This window comes from Pseudochaenichthys georgianus, chromosome 9, assembly GCF_902827115.2.
Source record: "Pseudochaenichthys georgianus chromosome 9, fPseGeo1.2, whole genome shotgun sequence".
NCBI lineage: Eukaryota > Metazoa > Chordata > Actinopteri > Perciformes > Channichthyidae > Pseudochaenichthys > Pseudochaenichthys georgianus.
This window is the reverse complement of record NC_047511.1, coordinates 28628848-28647585: the sequence shown is the minus strand read 5'-3', so window position 1 is coordinate 28647585 and position 18738 is coordinate 28628848. Positions and strand designations below refer to the sequence as shown.

Sequence of the window (18738 nt, the reverse complement as noted above, 5' to 3'; positions counted from 1 at the left end):
GGAGTCCAGAGTACTCTGTAAACTTGTATTGGTGTTTTTTACCATTAAAATCAGATTATTGTTATAACTTTTATGCCGGTGTTTTGAACTCCTTTTCTTATTAATCTGACCAGGCTCATCTAAACGGACGGCGCGGAGCATAGCTGGGCTTTAAGCCACCACTACTGTGTTTGCTCCAACAATTTGGTGATCTCCGACGTGATGAGTGCTGGTCTATAGGAGGACCACCGACAGCTAGCGGACGGAATTCAGTCCAGGGGAGGACACCCCGGATACCACTGACAACTACACCAGGGCGTCCTACATGATACAAAGGTAAAACAGATACCTGTTGATTACCAAAATCTGTCATTTGGCTTTGCTACAAAAATGTTAGAGTTGTCAGCGGTGTTCTCAGTGTTCTTAGTCACGGTAAAAAATACAATACTGTAGAAAGTGTGTATAAGAGTCTGGTATTGCATTCCAGTACCTTAGCTCACTAAAGCAAAGTCGGTGCTCAGAGTCAGGTAGGACATTCCTGACCTATAGGGCACTGAGTGTTTGTAAGAGTCTGGTAGGTGCATTCCAGTACCTTAACTCACTAAAAAGAGAGTAAAGTGAACCAGCGAGGTCTCCGTGAGGTAGTCTAGTCCTGCACGGGTGACTCGCTGGGGAAATTCTGTAGACTATAGGCTGACAAAAAGCTGAAGTCGATATTATATGTGGATATACAGGAGGAGACACGCAACTTTCAAAAATCTATTTGAAATGACCGGATCTCGCAAACTCTTGCTGTGGGGTTGATCTGAACGGCTAAACGTGGCGATAAAGGATTGTTTTGGCTTGGGTTTAATCTCCATGTGAGGGTCACATCTCTAAAGAGAGGTGTTGAAGCGCTCTCAAAAGCCAGAATTATCTGTTGAAATAATACATCGCACAAAAAAGCCGGACAGAATGTATAAGGGAATAAACTCTGTGTGATATTTTTACGTCGAATCTGTGTAATAATTGAGAAAAGAGAGCATAGTGACATAGTGATAGAAGGTTTGCAGAAGCTGGGAGCTTCATCAGACAGAGGAAGCTCATTTGTGGTCAGCTGCTGCCCTCTGGTGGCGAATAGGGTGTAACAATATTCTGTCTTGTTTCACGATGGAAACTTTGAATTCAGAATCGAATAAGGACATTAAAAGTAACGACAAGATTTGTCCAGTGTATTAATAAATACAAGTGAACACATATCAACCTAGTCAGATAATAGATACCAAGTCATAATGGAAGGAGAATTTGAAAAGAGTGATTTAGGCGTTCCAATTCCCGGAAACTTCCGCGAACAATGGAAGCAAACTGAGAGATAAGTAAAAGGCTTGTGCAGATCTATGATTCCTAAAAAATAAAATGATGGAAGAAGACAGAGTAGGAGCCGACGAGACATACGGAAATCTGTTTGTTGATTGTTCTGTCTGTTGGTTGTCATTGTTGATTCGTAAAGACCTTGTTTTATGTTGCTAAATGTTTTGGTATACCAATAGTTTGTTGTTAGTTGTTGAAAGAAGCCCCCTTCTCTTGAAAAGGCTGAGAGCTCCAGCCGGAACCAGGGTGTCAGTATTTGTCTGTAAAAAATAAATAAAACAAAAAGTAGTAAGTGATAAGCAGAAGGTTTTTTTTACGCTTGTCAGTCAGAAGGGATCTATTAATGTGTATATGACAGGGGTGCTTATGCCCGCTTCGGTTTTCAATGTCCATCATCACGTTAAAACAGAGGATTGGTGGCATTTTCAGTTCATTGCTTACTTCCACACGCCTTTTCCCCTCCTTGTCTCTTTCATGACTTTATTTAATGCATTAGAACGATTGCTATCGTAACTTTCCGTGTTTCTAGAAGTCAAACTCACTGTTCATATTACGGAGTATATTTCCGGAATGGCGTTTCAAAATAAAAGCCACAGGCCGCTGTTCACCAGAGATGCCTTCACAATAAAACAGTAATTAGTTTAACAATATAATAACCAAGTAGATAAAAGATTAATCTATAGTGATTAGGGAGAGTTTCCTTGTTTTGCCTATTAACTTAGAACTGAAGTAATAAAGAATAGGCAGACTACTATCATTAGTTTGTTTTAACATTCACATGTTTCAGCATTCCTGACCTCAGCCGTTTTATTTTGTAACCCGTTGGGAGAGAGATTTAAATTGAATTTTTCTCAGTAATGGCTGTGATTACAGCAGCATTGGATAGGTGTGCACCACCTTTTGGGTTCTCTGAATCAGTGTGTTGGTGAAGAGTTGCTCACTGCAAACAAAAGAAGTGTGCAAAGAACGCATCTCTGAGGAGGTTTGCTTGTGCCTCGTTGTCAAGGCAACAGTGGTGTGAAGAGGTACTGCGGTTTTGGGGGATTTCTGCTGTACAGAGGACAACGTGTGTCGGCCAAGTGATTCCTTCCCTCATCCCAATGCCAGGGAGTTTCCTTGGAGCCTACTGACCAGGGCCGGTCCTAGCTTTTTTGGGGACCCTGCCACTGACTACAGCTGCATCACTGACTGTGCTCATTATGACAAGATCTTGAGACATGCTGGTCTCAGATTGTTCAGACTCTGAAGGAATGATGCAATGATTTTACAGCATAATTGTGCAAGAGTTTCCCAGGGGGTGGTGTAGAAACCTTAATGCTTAGTGTTTAGATAGGAGGCTGCTTGTTTAAATGATGGTCTGGAATACTGAAAAGATTAAAGTTTAATATTCTTGTTTAGCAAACAAGACATATGATTATTATGTCACACATAATAATCTTGACATAAAAACTAGCTATGGGTAAAACGTGTGGTTGTTATACCATTGTTATCATGAACGAAAGATAAATAAGGAAATAGTATCTGCTTAAAGATGAACGGATTTCATACCCTAGAGAGGATTAGTTATTGTGAATACTCCACAAGGTATCTACTAATGTATTTTAAAGAACCAAATTTAAAGAACTTGAATTGACTTGATAAATAAGTGAAGATAAGAAGATGTATTAACCATGAATTAATCAATTGGTAAATTAAAAATAGCGGTAAAGAGGAAAACTATTAAAATGAAGTGAAAAATCATCCTAAAACACACTGATGGAAAGGGGGGGGGGCATGATGGAAGTATGCACTACACTTGAATTAGTGGGTATTTGGGAGTTAGGAATACAGTGTAGAACCATATTCTTCAATCTTTTCATCATGTTTACAAATTATTCTTTTAGAGTTTTTAGTCATGTGTGAATTTGGTAGTGTTTTAATTTGTTACAGTATTGATCAGTTCAAAGGGAGAGTTTTAGTAACATCTCTATAAGATCAGACATATTTATTTGTATAGGTCATGTTGAAGGGAAAGTTAGTTCTAAACAAAATATAGTATTTCAATTTGAGGTATTGGTTTCACCATTGTGGCATATATTCCTAAATTCCATTACAAACCATTGATGAAATTACTTCTGTTTTTAAATCCTTAATAAAGGAAGGAGTGATTGTTACATGTTCGGACACCCAAGGTTCCACGCACTGTTAGGGAGGTTAAACGTTGTTCTTTAAGTGGACTAGAATTGAAGATACATTAATATGAGTTATGAAATACATGGCAGAGCTTTACAGATCCTGGTAATGTTTGAAAAATAATTATATGAAAAATAATTATATGCACAAGTTTCTGAAATAGATCTATTAGACATTTTAATATAGATTAGGTGTTAATGAACTGCAGTAGTAGTACAATAAGGAAGTGACATTTTTTTTTTTTGGCTAACAAGTTGCAGGAAATATGGGAAACAGCTGTCCCAATGAAAAGTATAGTTGTAATCGTGAATTAATTAATGATGGCGCTCCATATGACAGATTTTTGTAGACAAAGGATACTGGCCTATGCTGACATATCAAAGTCTCTGCAGAGCACGACACATGGCCAAAAACACTGAGACCAAATGACCAGAAAGTCGTCCTCAGTGTCCCATCAGATGCGATGTCCACAAGGCTGTCAACCTGTCTCGGTGGGAGCTTGGAACTGACATGTTCGATGTGTGTTTTGTCCCCAAATGGATTCCTGATCCACTCAAAGCCTGCATCTAGTTCAGGGAAATATCTTCCCAGCTGAAAGTGAAGGCCTTGCAGATGTTCCTTGAAGGCTGCAACTGTGCCGCCGTCCAGCTCTTCATCTGCAGCGAGGAGAAAATCCGCCAGCGTCGGAAAACAGTCAACAGTCAACAGTCAAACTCCTGGCGATCCAGACGGGCACACCACAATTCCATCTTGAGGCGTGCAGCTTTAATTTTGTCCTGCACATTAGGGCTGCACGATATTGAAAAAAACTGACATCGCGATTTCCCCCCCCCCCCCCCCTGCGGTATATATTGCGTTTTTTTTAACCTGTTAAGCCCCAAAGTCCCGGTGGGTACTTTACTTTTTTTTTTCACGACACTGTGTCTCAGGGGATTTAAGAACCTATTAATGTGTTATACCAGATTAACGGGAATAATCTCAGCTAACTGACGATACAAACCATTTTTAAACAAAACACAAGTCTCATAAGAAGCATCTAAATGACCCGAGCGAAAAATGCTAACGCACTTTGGCACAGAACTCAAGATAAAAGTACCCTTATTACTTATCGTAGCTACACATACAAGATATCCGATTAAAGCTGAGGTTCCACAGATTATTTAGGTATATAGTATCATCACTGAGTGATCCGAACTCGGACAGGGGAAGCAAACACAGACATCACAACACGTACCTTTACGTAGCTTCTAGGGGAGATGTCTCACCGTAGCTGTCAATCTGATCAAAAGACGTGTTCAATAGCATTAAAACGAGAAAAAACGCGGCTGAATAGGTTAATCCATAGGTTTTTAACGTCTCTGTAGAAAAAAAATATTTCATTTATAATCCATAATTCCATTTTTATGTAAAAATCGCAGAGCAAAAGTTAGTTGCTAATGGTAGCTACCAGAGTGGCTGCTGCTTCCGATCTTGGCTATGCGGCAGTCCAGCGCAGTCTAACACACACACATTACCAAATAAGGAGTGAGAGTGACGCGTAACCAAAACCGGAAGCTGCATACACTTTGGTGGCTACCATTAGCAGCTAATTGTTGTGCTCCAATTTTTACATAAAAATTGAATTATGGATTATAAACAATTGCTTCAAAGCCACATATACATTATCAACCTATGGATCAACCGATTCAGCCGCGTTTTTTCTCGTTTTAATGCCATTGAATACGTCTTTTGATCAGATTGACAGCTACGGTGAGACGATCTCCCGTAAAAGCTCCGTAAAAGGTACGTGTTGTGATGTCTGTGTTTGCTTCCACTGTTGCAAGATCGGATCGCTTAGATACTATATATAACCTCTTAAGCCCTGAGCCTGTTTTAGAGGTTTCAGGCTCGAAAATGCCACGAACACAACAAAGACTATATCTTCACTTCTACAAGGGGTAAATTCATAATATTTTCTCTCAAAGCAAGGTTACATCTGTGAGTTGGATGTAGAAGTGTCAGAATCAATATAGATGTTTTTATTTTAAAGTAAATTTAGATGGAACACAGTAAAAATATGTAAATTCTAATGTCCGCCTAAAAAAACCCCATTACTTATAGTGAAAACCACCCTTGAATGATGGGCTAGTAGACTAAAAGCTTTAGGAATCCAAACTATAACATATAATAAGTACCCTGTATCAAGATTGATGCAAAACAAGTGAAATTTGACCTTTTTAGAGAGGTTTAGAAAAATAAACTCCAAGCGGACTCACCTCTGGGTAATTTGGGAACCATCAGTTCTCATTCATAACACTCCGTTCGATGTCTCACTATGGGATGCGCCTCATCGCGGAGCAAACAGAAGCATCAATCTCATTACGCCAATCCTGATTGGCTGGTGATCTTGACGTCAACGTCAGGGGAAATCACCCCCTATAAGTAGCCTGCGCCACGACGCATGCGTCATTCAAACACCTCTTCTCGCTTCAGAGCACATCTCTAATGGTAGCCGGGCTAGCTTAACAGTCCACAGACTGAACCAAAAGCTAATTTCCGGTCGACGGGCGTTAGCCGGCAACCCTATTCTGCCTCGCAGAAGAGTATAGTAGTAACACACCAGTTAGTATTATAATCAACCTCGCCATTCTTCCTCAGGAATTAAGGTAAGGTTTTGATTGTTCAAGCTAGCAACACACCTGCTGCTAGCTTGTTTTTTCCCTCACTGCCGACACCACGGTAGCGAGGACGGATTTTTTACTTTTCTCTTCCACGAAGGAGAAAAAGGATTAAAAGGATATTACCACACCAGGTAATATTTTTGAGAAAAAAGACCCACACCGTCCTTTTTCTACGGATTAAAGACGGGTTGGGAAAAAAATGTTCTCTCGACGTACCTGTTACGAGCGGGTCCTCTTCACGCCACGCAGGGTATAAGATGGACACCTCTCTCCCTCACACCAGAGGAGTCAGGAACTCGGAGGCTCGGCTCTGCGGCTGCGGGTTGAAAGTGTCAGGCACAGACTCACACCAGATCTGTTCGTCCTGCCTCGGGCTGGAACACGCCCAGGAGGCCATTGACAACCCCGGCTCGTGCGGGCATTGTGCCCGCTTCACTATGAAGAGCCTCCGCCGAAGGTTAGCACAACAAGCTAGCCTGTCGGGACAGGACCCCCTCATGTCCATTGGTTTGCCGGCTGGCAATCAAGACACGGGGGCGTCCGCCGCAGAGATGGAGCCCCTCACTGGGTCGGTCTGGGGCTCATCGACAGCGGCAGCCGCAGAACCGGAATCCCGCGCCATATCAGGCCGAGACCCGGTGGCGGCAAGAGACGCGGGAACGGGGCCCCACGCTTTACCAAGCTGGGGCTCCCGGCTGGACCTCACCATGGTTTCACCCGCGGAAGATGTCCTAGAGTTAGACTACATGGAGGACGAAGAGGATACCTCTGAGTTCCTCCTGTCTGACTCGGATGAGCAGGAAGACGACATCTTCATGTCATCGGCTCAGGCTGCAAAGCCGGGAGCGATGGCTGCTCTCCCGGACACCAGCTTCGCCCTGTCTAAGCATGGACCTGCAGGCCGGGTGTCAGCGCTCTGCGTCCAGGCTACACATCCCGTGACCCGAAATTGCCAAGGAGACCTCCAGGTCCCGTTACGAGGGGAAACATTTCCCCCAAACAACGAGGACGAAGAGGCAACTCCTTCCGGTCTTCCCGGAGATGTTGGATCAGGTGTCGGTCTCGTGGAGAGACCGGCCCTTTAGCAACAAGGCCCCAATCCAGGGTGCCTCCTCCCTTGACTGTGACGGTATGGAGAGGCTCGGCCTGCTCCGCATACCGCCTATGGAACCGCTGGTGGCAGCCCACCTCCTACCGAGGATGGGCCCGTCACCAAGCAGGAACCCCACGCTGCCAGCAAAAACGGACCGATTCCAGTCGACCATGACTGAACGGGCCTACAGAGCCGCAGCATTGTCCGCCAGGGCTCTGAAAGTTTCCTCGATGCTAACCGCGTACCAAGCAGAGCTCTGTGAGGATCTGTCGAGCAATACTGGACCGGCCACTCTGGACGAGATAGCCGCGGTCACAGACATTTGTCTCCGTGTTCAACGCTGCGCCGTCGAGGCCACGGGCAAGGTAATGGGGATCATGGTGGTGCAGGAAAGAGCTAGATGGCTCAACCTCACCAACCTCCCAGACCGGGAAAAGGAAGATGTGCTTGACATGCCCATCGTTCCCGAGGGGATTTTCGGCTCCGCTCTCGCTTCCATGCAGAGGAAGTGCGAGTCGAAAAAGAAGGAAGACGAGGCCCTCCACCTCTGTCTCCCTCGAAGGGTCCAGCCCCTGCCTTCGCAACAGCGGCCCTTCGCCCAAGCAGCACCGAACCCTGCTAGGTTTAAAGTACCAGGACAGCAGAGGTCGCAGCCCACCCCGAGTCCCCAGCCCAGGCAGGAGACGAGGGCGAGTTGGCCTAGAAAATCTCCGGTTCCAGCTGCAGCCCAGGGGCAGCCAACCCAGAATTTCGGCCAGCAGTCGAGGAAGAAGAAGCGAGCGGCCTGACAGCCCCTCCTTCTCCCCTCTGTGACAGAGCTGGAAGTTCTTTCCCCGGCTCTAAAAAGTGTCCCCGCTGCCTCGAGAGATGCCTCAACGTCATCCTCAAGTCTGCATAAAACACATGTCACATCTTTGTTGTTTAAATAAACCATTTTCCGCTGACGCAGCCAGGCTTCGGCCAAGGGCGCAGCTCAAAAAAAATGAAAAGAAAAACAATAAACAGTCCATTAACTATAAATCCCCTTCTGAGAGCAGCTACGGCCTCTCTCAAAAGGCGGATAATAAACGGGTCTGTGAAGGCACCACCGCCACGCGCATGCGCAGTGCCGGTTGGGGCTTTAAGGGCACTACCGTCACGCGCATGCGCAGTGCCGGCTGGGGTCGTGAAGGCTCCACCGTCACGCGCATGCACAGTGCCAGCTAGAGCTGTAAAGGACAGCCCGCCAATTCTTCCCCTTTTGAGAGCAGCTACGGAATCTCTCAAGCTGCGGATTATTGACGGGTCCGTGAAGCCACCGCCACGCGCATGCGCAGTGCCGGCTGGGGCTTTAAGGGCACCACCGCCACGCACATGCGCAGTGCCGGCTAGAGCTGAAAGGGCACCACCGGCACGCTCAGGCGCAGTGCCGACTGGAGCTGTGAAGGCACCACCGTCACACGCATGCGCAGTGCCGGCTGGAGCTGTAAGGGCACCTCCATCACGCGCATGCGCAGTGCCGGCCGGAGCCGTAAGCGTGACATCTCAGCTGGCTCTAAGGAGCATACAGCAGGAGATACTCACGACATCTGCCTGGGCTTCTCAAAACAGTTATACTTTATCTGTTTTCACAAACCCAGAGAGAGTCAACCCATATGCTGGAGAGAGAGGTTCTCTCTCTCCTAGAAAGAAGGGTTTTATCTATAATTCCCACCAGCGGAGTCAGATTACGGGGAAAATGTCCTCGTAAAGCACCCACTCAACATGGGCCTCATAATAAAACTAACCCCCGCGCGCCACGGCGTGCAGAGAGTATTGGTTATTATGTAATGCGTAGTGGCACTACAGCCGACTTTTCTAGTGCGGGACGCGCCTACGGGTGCTGTCTTTTCACGGAAGGTGGTCACCACAGACGCAGGTCAGACAGGCTGATAGGGTATTTACGAAGGTTGCCCGGTGAGAGGTCCCGAGAGCAGAGACCTCCAGCGGGCACACGTAAACTACCCGTAGCTTTTAGCGGTGTTCCCCACCCTAAAACGCTTCCTGCCTTCTCTCGGAGGACACCATGTCCTCGTGAGGACAGACAACACGATATCGTGTATGAACCGCCAAGGGAGGTTGCGTTGTCTCCAGTCACAGACACTGGAACACAAACTGATCCCTTGGAGCGGCAGACGTCTCCTCTCTCTGAGAGCGACACAGGAACCGGGAGTTATGCACCTCGGGACAGAATTACTGTCCAGAGGTGCACCACTCTATGCAGACTGGACTCCTCATCCAAGGATCGGGAGTCCGCTGTGGGTGCGTTACGGCGGAGCCGCGTTAAGTCTGTTCGCAAGAGGAGAAAATGCTCAATGACAGCTGTTCTCTTTAATGCACGATTTAAACGCACTGTTAGGCGGGGACACACTCGTACACGATCGACCTCCGGGTCCTCTGTGCGTGTTCCCACCCCTAGCTCTGTTACCCCCAACTCTGGCCAGAGTGAAGGAGCAACGCCACACACTTACTCTGATGTTTCCGCCCTAGCCCGCAACGTACGGGCTGGCGGAGATATATCAGCTGTTGTGCGGGCAGCCATGGCAGCCCCCACCACGCAGGGACAGATTGTCTTAGGCGAGGGGGGCGATCCTTTACCCATGCCCAGAGCGCGGGGCACTATGGGCCTGACCCGTGAGTGGTACAATCTGAATACAGTGGGACTCCCTCAGAAGGTGATAAACACTATTCAGAGTGCGAGAGCTTCCTCCACCAGGTCTCTTTACGACTGTAAGTGGAGGGTGTTTGAGGAGTGGTGCCTTCAAGAAGGACACATCTCTTTTCAATGTCCTGTTGGGGTGATTTTATCATTTCTACAGGACTTGATCGAAAAACACAGAGCTTTCTCCACGATCAAGGTGTACCTGGCTGCTATTGCTGCATGCCATGTGGGCTTTGAGGGTAAGAGGGCTAGCCAACATCCTTTGGTTTGCCGTTTTATGAAGGGAACTCGCAGGCTCCTCCCTGTCTCCAGGTCGCTGGTGCCCTTATGGGACCTGGCAGTGGTTCTAAATGGGCTCAAAATGACCCCATTTGAACCCCTGGAAGGAGCTGACATGAAACATCTGTCACTCAAGACAGTGCTGTTACTGGCCCTGGCATCCGCCAAGCGGGTCAGCGATATCCATGCACTGTCTGTACATCCCTCATGCACTCAGTTCGCCTCAGGGCAAACGAGAGTGTTGTTGAAACCCAACCCTGCCTTTACACCAAAGGTGGTTGGTTCGTGTACCCCAATTGACATTGAGGCATTTCCTCCGCAGCTGGTTTCCTCCGGGGAGCAGCAGCAGGATCTGTTGTGTCCAGTCCGGGCTTTACACACATATATGGACAGATCAAAAGAGCTTCGTCTTAATGACCAACTCTTCGAGTCCTGGGCTAATCCTCACAAGGGTAAACCTGTTACTAAGCAACGGCTCTCCCACTGGATCGTGGAGGCAATTGCTTTGGCCTATACGCAGGGGTTAAATTGGGATTTGATATGTGGGGGGGCTGTGTTTTTTTGGGGGGGGGGGCAATATATGATGCCCAATCCTAAAGCAACTGCTCCTGTATCAGATGCAGTATTTCATGCCACCAATCGAGAAAGTAAACATAGAAAGTATGTCAAATAGACCGTCTTTTTATTAGTATTATTTAACTGGAAAGAATTTACATTTGAAATTATTAAAGGTGGGGTAGGTAAGTTTCAGAAACCGGCTCGAGATACACTTTTTGTTATATTCCATGGAATGCTCTTAACATCCCGATAGCAATGAATATCAAGTGCAACCAAGTGCTTGACAAAAAATCCATAGAAAAATGTCATCTGTAGAAGCCGTAATACTGTAAAAAGTAGCCGGCCCGGCTAAACGGATTGGATGGCCTACCTGCCTGTCAGCCTTCCATCGGGGCACAAACTTATCTCGTGCCCTCATTGGTCATGTGCGCGTTCGTGTGTGTTGGAGGAGGGGCTCTGAGAGGTGGTAGATTTTCTCCGGTTGTGTATTTTCAAATTCTAGCGATCTCGAGCCGGTTTCTCAAACTTACCTACCACACCTTTAATATATACACAAACATTTTTCACAAATTACAGACCTTCAAATTGCCATTTTAAGTCAACATTTCCCTGCACACTTACTCAAGAACATTAAAAAACAACTATATGAGTACAGAGACATATTATCTGAATTGATTGAGGAATGAAAGTCCACATCAATATAAGCAGTTCAACAACATTACTGTATGTACGACCAGCTACTTCATCAAATCCCAGATGGGCTGATAGGGGAAGCCTGTGTAGTCGTGCATCTTCGTCTACAGGCTAAATGGTCTGCAGACCTTCTGGTAGCTACCCACTTCCTCACATATTTTGTGGGGTCCCAAGAGGTAAGAGGAGGTCCAACCATTTGAATGAACATTAGAGCAGAGACATTTTGAGTTTTCAGTTGTGAGCGCATTGATATTACAACTGCATTCATTTCTGAGAAGCCCCTCTCTCTCTCTGCACTGCTCACAGCAATGGTTTCCACTGCATTCTTAAGCTTTAGAAGGGACATGTGCATCGGCACACTGGCATTCTCCTTAAAGTCCCTATAACTTTGCTTAACACCAGAGAATCCGATTTTCAAAAGAGTGCATAGCTCTCTTATTTCACACTCACCATACATTAATGGTAGAGGGCTTGGCCATGTCTTTGTATCAAGAACATTGACCTTTTGAAAGAGGGATTCCTCTTCACTGAGTATGGCCGGTTATTTTTTGCAATGTCGTATGCCGTTCTAAAGACATTATGGGTGGAAGCCAAAATGTCTTTTTGAGTTTTTAGAAAGCTTGATTTTAAAGCTTCTTCATTTTGTCTTTTTACTATGTCCTGTGCTAATTTGTGACTCTGTGAGACACTATGTTCATTTATTTTCTTTCTCAAAGATTTCATTTGCTTCTCATTGCTGTTGCCATATGGGCCTACCCTACAGTTCTGCCATTCAGTAGAGAATGAGCACCTCTGTTTCCCTGTTCTCATCGCCCCAAGGGATCCCGCTTCCCTGCATGATTTGCATCCCATTTTTTTTATTTCCAACTATTAGAAATGTATATTTCTGTGTAAAATATTCCAATTGACTTTGATTCCAGCAGTCAGGCAAGTTGTCAGCCTTTCCTACACTGCTTCCCTGCTCTGCTCCTCTGTCCTCCTCAGGCTGCTCTGCTCTCCTCAGCCTGCTCTCCTCTCCTCAAGTTCCTCCACTCCCTTCCCTTCTTTATGCTGCTCTGATCCTCTCTCTTTTCCAAGCTGCCCTGCTCGCCCATCACCTGCCTTGTTCTGCTCAACTCTGCATTTAAATGTAGGATAATTAACAAAGGAACTTATGGTGAATAAATAAGATACAAATGGCTTTGACACGCTAAGTAGCAGTGATGTCTTGATACCTTTTTAAGAAGTCTGTAACTTTCCTCCTTTTTGCTTCACTCATTTCTGCATCATGCCTCACTTTAAACTCTGAAACTTTCAAAGAGAAAGGAAATAAATATATGCATATCTCAGCTTTATGCACACACATACATAGCATCAGGCTGGGGCCAGTTGTTTCATGAGAGGGGTACAATAAAAGCAGGTTAAATTGACAAAGACAGTATATAGTAATTTTGTAAAAATAAACATAAAATACAATAATTGGTATTTGTTTTGGTAAATTTAAGTGACAATTTAATTAAAAAACATAAACAGTATTTGCTTTTATAAGGTAATGAACAGTTTAATCTCCACTGTACATCCAGGTCTCTGATTTGATTTAATTCCAATAAATCGTAATATTGTAACCTTTTTTTTGGAGGGTTTGCCCCCCCCCCCCCTAGAACCGCCCCTGCATAGCATGGTTTAGGAAACGGGCGCTCTGCACGGAAGAACCGCAGCAGAGTCCCGCGGGAGGTGCTGCGTTGTAAAGCTCACGATCGGAGCAGAGACACACGTTCACTGACAAAGCCGACAAACTATAACTGGTCGCAGAGATCTGCTATTCTAAAATAAAGTCAACAATATCGACCATTGGTTGGTGTCTTTCTCTTAGTTTAAGAAATGCTTGATTTGATCAAAAGTTAGTCAAACAAAAAAACGTTATTTAACTTAGTGGTAGTCGAACGTAAAACCCGAATATCAGACGAATTCATGTTAAGAAACCTGTCAGCGTATTACCTATTTTCAGTCACTCTGCCGGCTGTCTGTGTGACTGACGGAAGAGACTGTGTGGTCGCCGATCAGCCAAGATTTGAAGAAAGGGGAAACCCCGAAAAATTTGAAAAGTGCGTCATCTTATTTATGTTCCCTACAGCTAGAAAGAGTGTTTTATTGATTTTTCGAATTATTAAGAACCTTAAACATATAGAAAGAAAAGTTTTAATATGTATATATTTTTTGTGTTAACATATAATATAGGCATGCTGCATACATTGTTAAAAATATGCGAGGGCATGACGTCAGAGCATTTTCCTATGTGCCGGTGCTTAGCCCCGGACAGCCCCGGCCCAATTTAACCCCTGCCTATACGAGTCAGAATCTGCAGGCACCTTCGGGTCTGCGGGCTCACTCGACTCGGGGCCTGGCTACATCCTGGGCTTTGTTCAAGGGTGTTTCCATCCAAGACATCTGTGCAGCGGCAAGCTGGTCTTCGCCGCTCACTTTTGTCCGCTTTTACAGGCTAGACGTCTCCGCTCCAAGCGTGGCCCGAGCAGTGCTGGGCACCTTGTTGAGTCGGGACTCCACCTGTTAAATTCTGGTTGATCGGAGATCTTCGAGATAAGCTCGTCTGGCAATACGGGAGCTACAATATTCCATAGTGAGACATCGAACGGAGTGTTATGAATGAGAACTATTGGTTGCTATGGTGAAGCGAGAAGAGGTGCTTATTTTGAATGACGCATGCGTCGTGGCGCAGGCTACTTATAGGGGGTGATTTCCCCTGACGTTGACGTCAAGATCACCAGCCAATCAGGATTGGCGTAATGAGATTGATGCTTCTGTTTGCTCCGCGATGAGGCGCATCCCATAGTGAGACATCTCACTTCATGTTACTCTGAAACCTGGGGTTACGTAAGTAACCTATAGTTATCCTCTTACAGTGAGCCTCTGAATTAGCCCCGAGCGAAAAATGCTAACCTATTACTGCACTGAAAATCACTCCTAGCTCCCTTATTACTTATCCTAGCTGCACATCCAACACATTGTTTATGATCGTAAAGACACAGAATCTAACGGTGCCCACCTCAACACTGAAAGATACAAACTCGCGACGTTATCAACAAAAACGTACATCATAACAAGTGGCGCTAGCGCTAATGCGCTAGGCTAACATGGCTCACCTTCCTCTTTGTCTGGTCTAAACTGGTCTTCAATGGCATTAAAACGATAAAAACGATGATGTAGTTAATCCATAGGTTAATATCCAATGTGGCTGTGTCCCCTTTGAAATGTTCTGATAATCTATAAGCAATAAAACTGCAATTCCGTTATCTGCTGTCCGCTCTGTGCTCCATGCGCTCTGGGTCCTGCAATTCCTGCTTCCTTACGTAGTAAACAATAAGTAAAGTTTGCTGCGTAATGTACTTAAGCTGGCTGGCATTCTTTATACTTTACGCAGGACCATATCTCTGGAACCCATTGATCGATTTGGGTGATTTACACCTTTTTCTTAACCATTAGCCTACATCCAATAGAATCGATGGGTATATTGCCATAAATATGATGATGGATTATCAGTAAACATTTCTACGTGACACAAAGACATTGGATTAACCTTGAGCAGCGTTTTTATTCCGTTGAACACAACTTTTGATCACAAATAAAAAAAGGTAAGACGTAACTATTGTAATATCTTTGAAACCGGATGTTGTTTACTTTCTCTTTTCTGGCTGATAGCTCCAGGAATTCGAGGTCGTACAGTGATGACATTACATGTGTGGACTCTGTGGAGTCTCAGCTTTAAGTTGTGCAGTTAAGATAGTAATAAGGGCATTTCTACCGTGAGTTCTGTGTAAAAAAGCGTTAGCATTAGTTAGCATTTTTTCGCTCAATGCTAATTCAAAGGCTTGGTATTACTCTTGTGTTTTTTTTAGCTAACGATTGTTCTTATTGTCAGTTAGCGGAGTTTCTTACCTTTAAAAGGGTATGAAACATTAATAGTTTCATAAATGTTAAGAATCCCTGAGACATAGTCTCGTAAAAAAACAGTGGGAGGGGTCCACTGGGGGGACCTTCGAGTAAGAGGTTAAATAATCTGTGGAGTCTCAGCTTTAATCGGATATATTGTATGTGCAGTTTCGATAAATAATAAGGGTATCTTTATTTTGAATTCTGTGCTAAAGTGCGTTAGCATTTTAAAAAAAAATTAATAAAACCGCACGTCCCTGCGGTGTGAATATCGCGCATGCGCATATCGCGGTTATCGCCATGACACGGTATATCGTTCAGCCCTACTGCACATTGAAAACAGTAACAGCTTTCCCCTGAAGCGCTAAGTTTGGAGCATTGAGAACGCTAAAGATATCGGCCAGGTATGCCAATTGTGAGAGCCACTGGAAATCATGCAGTCTGTTATACAGTTCATCAGTATGATGCAAGAATAACATCACCTCATCGCACAGTTCAAATAGACGGGTGAGAACTTTCCCACGCGACAGCCAGCGAACTTCAGTATGAAAAAGCAGTTTTGTGTGTTCACTTCCCATTTCTTCACACAGAGCTTTAAAAATATGTGTGTTCAGTGCTTTGGCTTTTATTGTATTCACAATTTTCACAGACTGGTCCAGTACTGATTTGAGTCATGGTGGCATTTTCTTCACAGCCAGCTGTTCTCTGTGAATGCAACAGTGTGCTGCTGTGGCACAAGGTGCAACATCGCGTATGCGCGCTGACAGTCCCTTATGTTTTTCAGTCATTGCACATCGTGTCCAGTCAATATGATTCTGCACGATGAAATTGTTGACCGAGTCAAAAATGGCTTCCCCTGTGGTGTTGGTCGGCAGGGAACAAAGAAATTCATCCTGCACACCGCCGTTATTCGCTGCTGGACAGTGTCATTAGAGAGTGGGACCCTGTTAATTTCGTCACTGGCGGACGGTCTCCCCAAACAATATGTTAGTCATACCTTTGGCAGCTGGTTTGACTAAATTCTCACTTATTGTTAACTTTGTTCGTTATTCTCGCGTCCAGGAGAGAAGCCTTAAAAAAGGAGACTAATGGAGTCTCTGAGAAGGTTCAAATGGGTACTTTAATTAAAATGGCGCGGTAATGTTACAAGATGGTCCAGAGAGAAACAGCTGTGTTCTCGGGCTCTCGAGAGTGAAGGAAAGGGCAGAGAAAACACACATCCGCCGTTTAAATATCCTCCTATAGCTCCTCCTTGTATGCCGGTTGGCGCTGTAGGGGGTCCTCCCTCCTCCGATCTTCAATGTTCGTTGTTGCGCATAACAGAGGATTCAGACATTGTACATTCAAAATATAACTAAACACGCCTTTTCTCCTCCTTATCTCTTTCATGACTTTTCATTTAATACATTTTAAACGCTGTAATTAATACTCTAAAAATACAGGAAATACTTTGCGGCAGTTTGGTTTCCGGTAGTTCGGGATGTTGTCACATGCTACCCACGTCTGTAAACAAAAACGTATTCAAATAAACTGTACCTTCATTTAATATTCAGCAATAATAATATCTCGACGTCTATAGTTGTAGTGTTAAAATCAGTAGGTTTCAGTGTGCATCACTCCATGTCATTTCACCTCTATAGGGAAAGGAATATTGAGAGACAGCAAGCGCATTTCGTGGCATCTGCAGGCAGTGGCAAGTACTTCCGCCATCTGCCACAGAGGCCACTACTCTGTGGCCTCTGTGGCAAGTACTTCCGACAGATGCCACAACTTGCCGAGGCATCTGCCGCTGCTCAACGGGCATTGCCACAAGATGTGTGTGCTATTTAAACCCGTATTTATCGTGTAAAATGTTGCTGTTTAGGCATGACTTTATCGAACTGATCTGTACACAGGACTGATGATCTATACACAGGGTTGGGTTGTAACGGAATTCTTTCACACACACATACGGGTTTTGGGCCGAGGGCGACGCCGTACTTCCGGTATGCGCCATTTCACACGAGGTGCAAGCAGAATATCATAGTCTATTGCCTTAATCAATATAGTCAACTCTAAAATACCACATATATGCATTGGCATGATAATATTATTGTGACAAGTGGGGTATTCACCTGGTGTTTCCAGAAGATAGACGTAGATGCTGCCAAAATCGACCGAAGGCCACTTTCGAGAGTCGTTTTTCCATACATCTGCAGGCAGTCTGTAAGGGCAATCGGACAACCCACACAGCTCTAGTTTACGCTGGTAACGACCTAGAGCACACCCCTCAAGTCCAGAGATGTAATCCGAAGACATGCAGCGATTTCTTCGGTCGTTAATTCAGAAAAAAAACCTAGTGCACTCTGCCTGGCTATGTTAGCTAGCTGTTTATATTAGCACCACCAGGATATTAGCACCTCCAGGAAAATGGCGTATTTATATATACATCTATGGCGCGCGTTGCATTGTGGGTAGCTCGTGATTTCACTGTGTGTGAAAGAATACATGTAACGGCATTACGTAATCATAATACAAAAATCAAGTAGCCTAACTGTATTCAGCTCGCGTTACATTTGAAAAACAAATAATCTGATTACAGTTACTATCGTAAACCTGAAGTGAATACATTTTGGAATACTTATTGGAATTATTGGTGGAAAAGTTTCCTCACAAAATGTAATATTCATTACCGGCAGAACTGTATGCACAGCGCAGCAGCATGTCTGTGAGGCCCTGCCCCCGCACGCAGATGAGAGAGAGATCTCTAAATATATTGAAAGTTAGAAACGGAGATGGTTCGATAAAACGTGCAAGATAACGTTTATGTAGCATTTCTTTATTGTCGAAATGATGACATTTCATAACGGGATCAAATCAAAGTGAATGCATGGCCTGCTGCTGCTGAAGGCATGGGGCAAATATAACTGTCCATTGCCTAATTTATCAAGTAAATCTTAGCATCTCACTAGCAGTGGCAACTGCAATCAGTTACAGCTGCCCTAAGTCTGTAGCCAAGTCTAATAACACCAGTGTACACGTTGCTGTGTCAATACAGATATTTATTTGTTAATTATTTGTCTTTACTTGTAATAATACACCTGGTTTATCATAGCAAGCAGTGGAAACTCCCCTCAAGAAGCGACAATTGCCAAGGGCGTTGCAACCATAGATATATATATAAACACTAGATGGCTCATGGGAGATTTTCCAGCGTAGCTGACCGGCCGCCATCTTGCTACAGTTAACAGTTACTCTGATTCGCGTTATGGTAGCTGTTGTAAGGTGAGTGATCTGCACAAAAATACTCTTAACTCTCTGAAATCTTGACTGATTTACAAACGGTTTGGTTTATTATAAACATAATT

At 44.7% G+C, this 18738-nt stretch overlaps 1 protein-coding gene across 3 annotated transcripts in view; it reads right to left on the bottom strand.

The window, feature by feature from the left end:
* Positions 1-18738, bottom strand: part of LOC117452816 (bone morphogenetic protein receptor type-1B-like) — an 81025-nt gene that overhangs the window by 33702 nt on the left and 28585 nt on the right. The gene's annotated exons all lie outside the window — the stretch shown is intronic.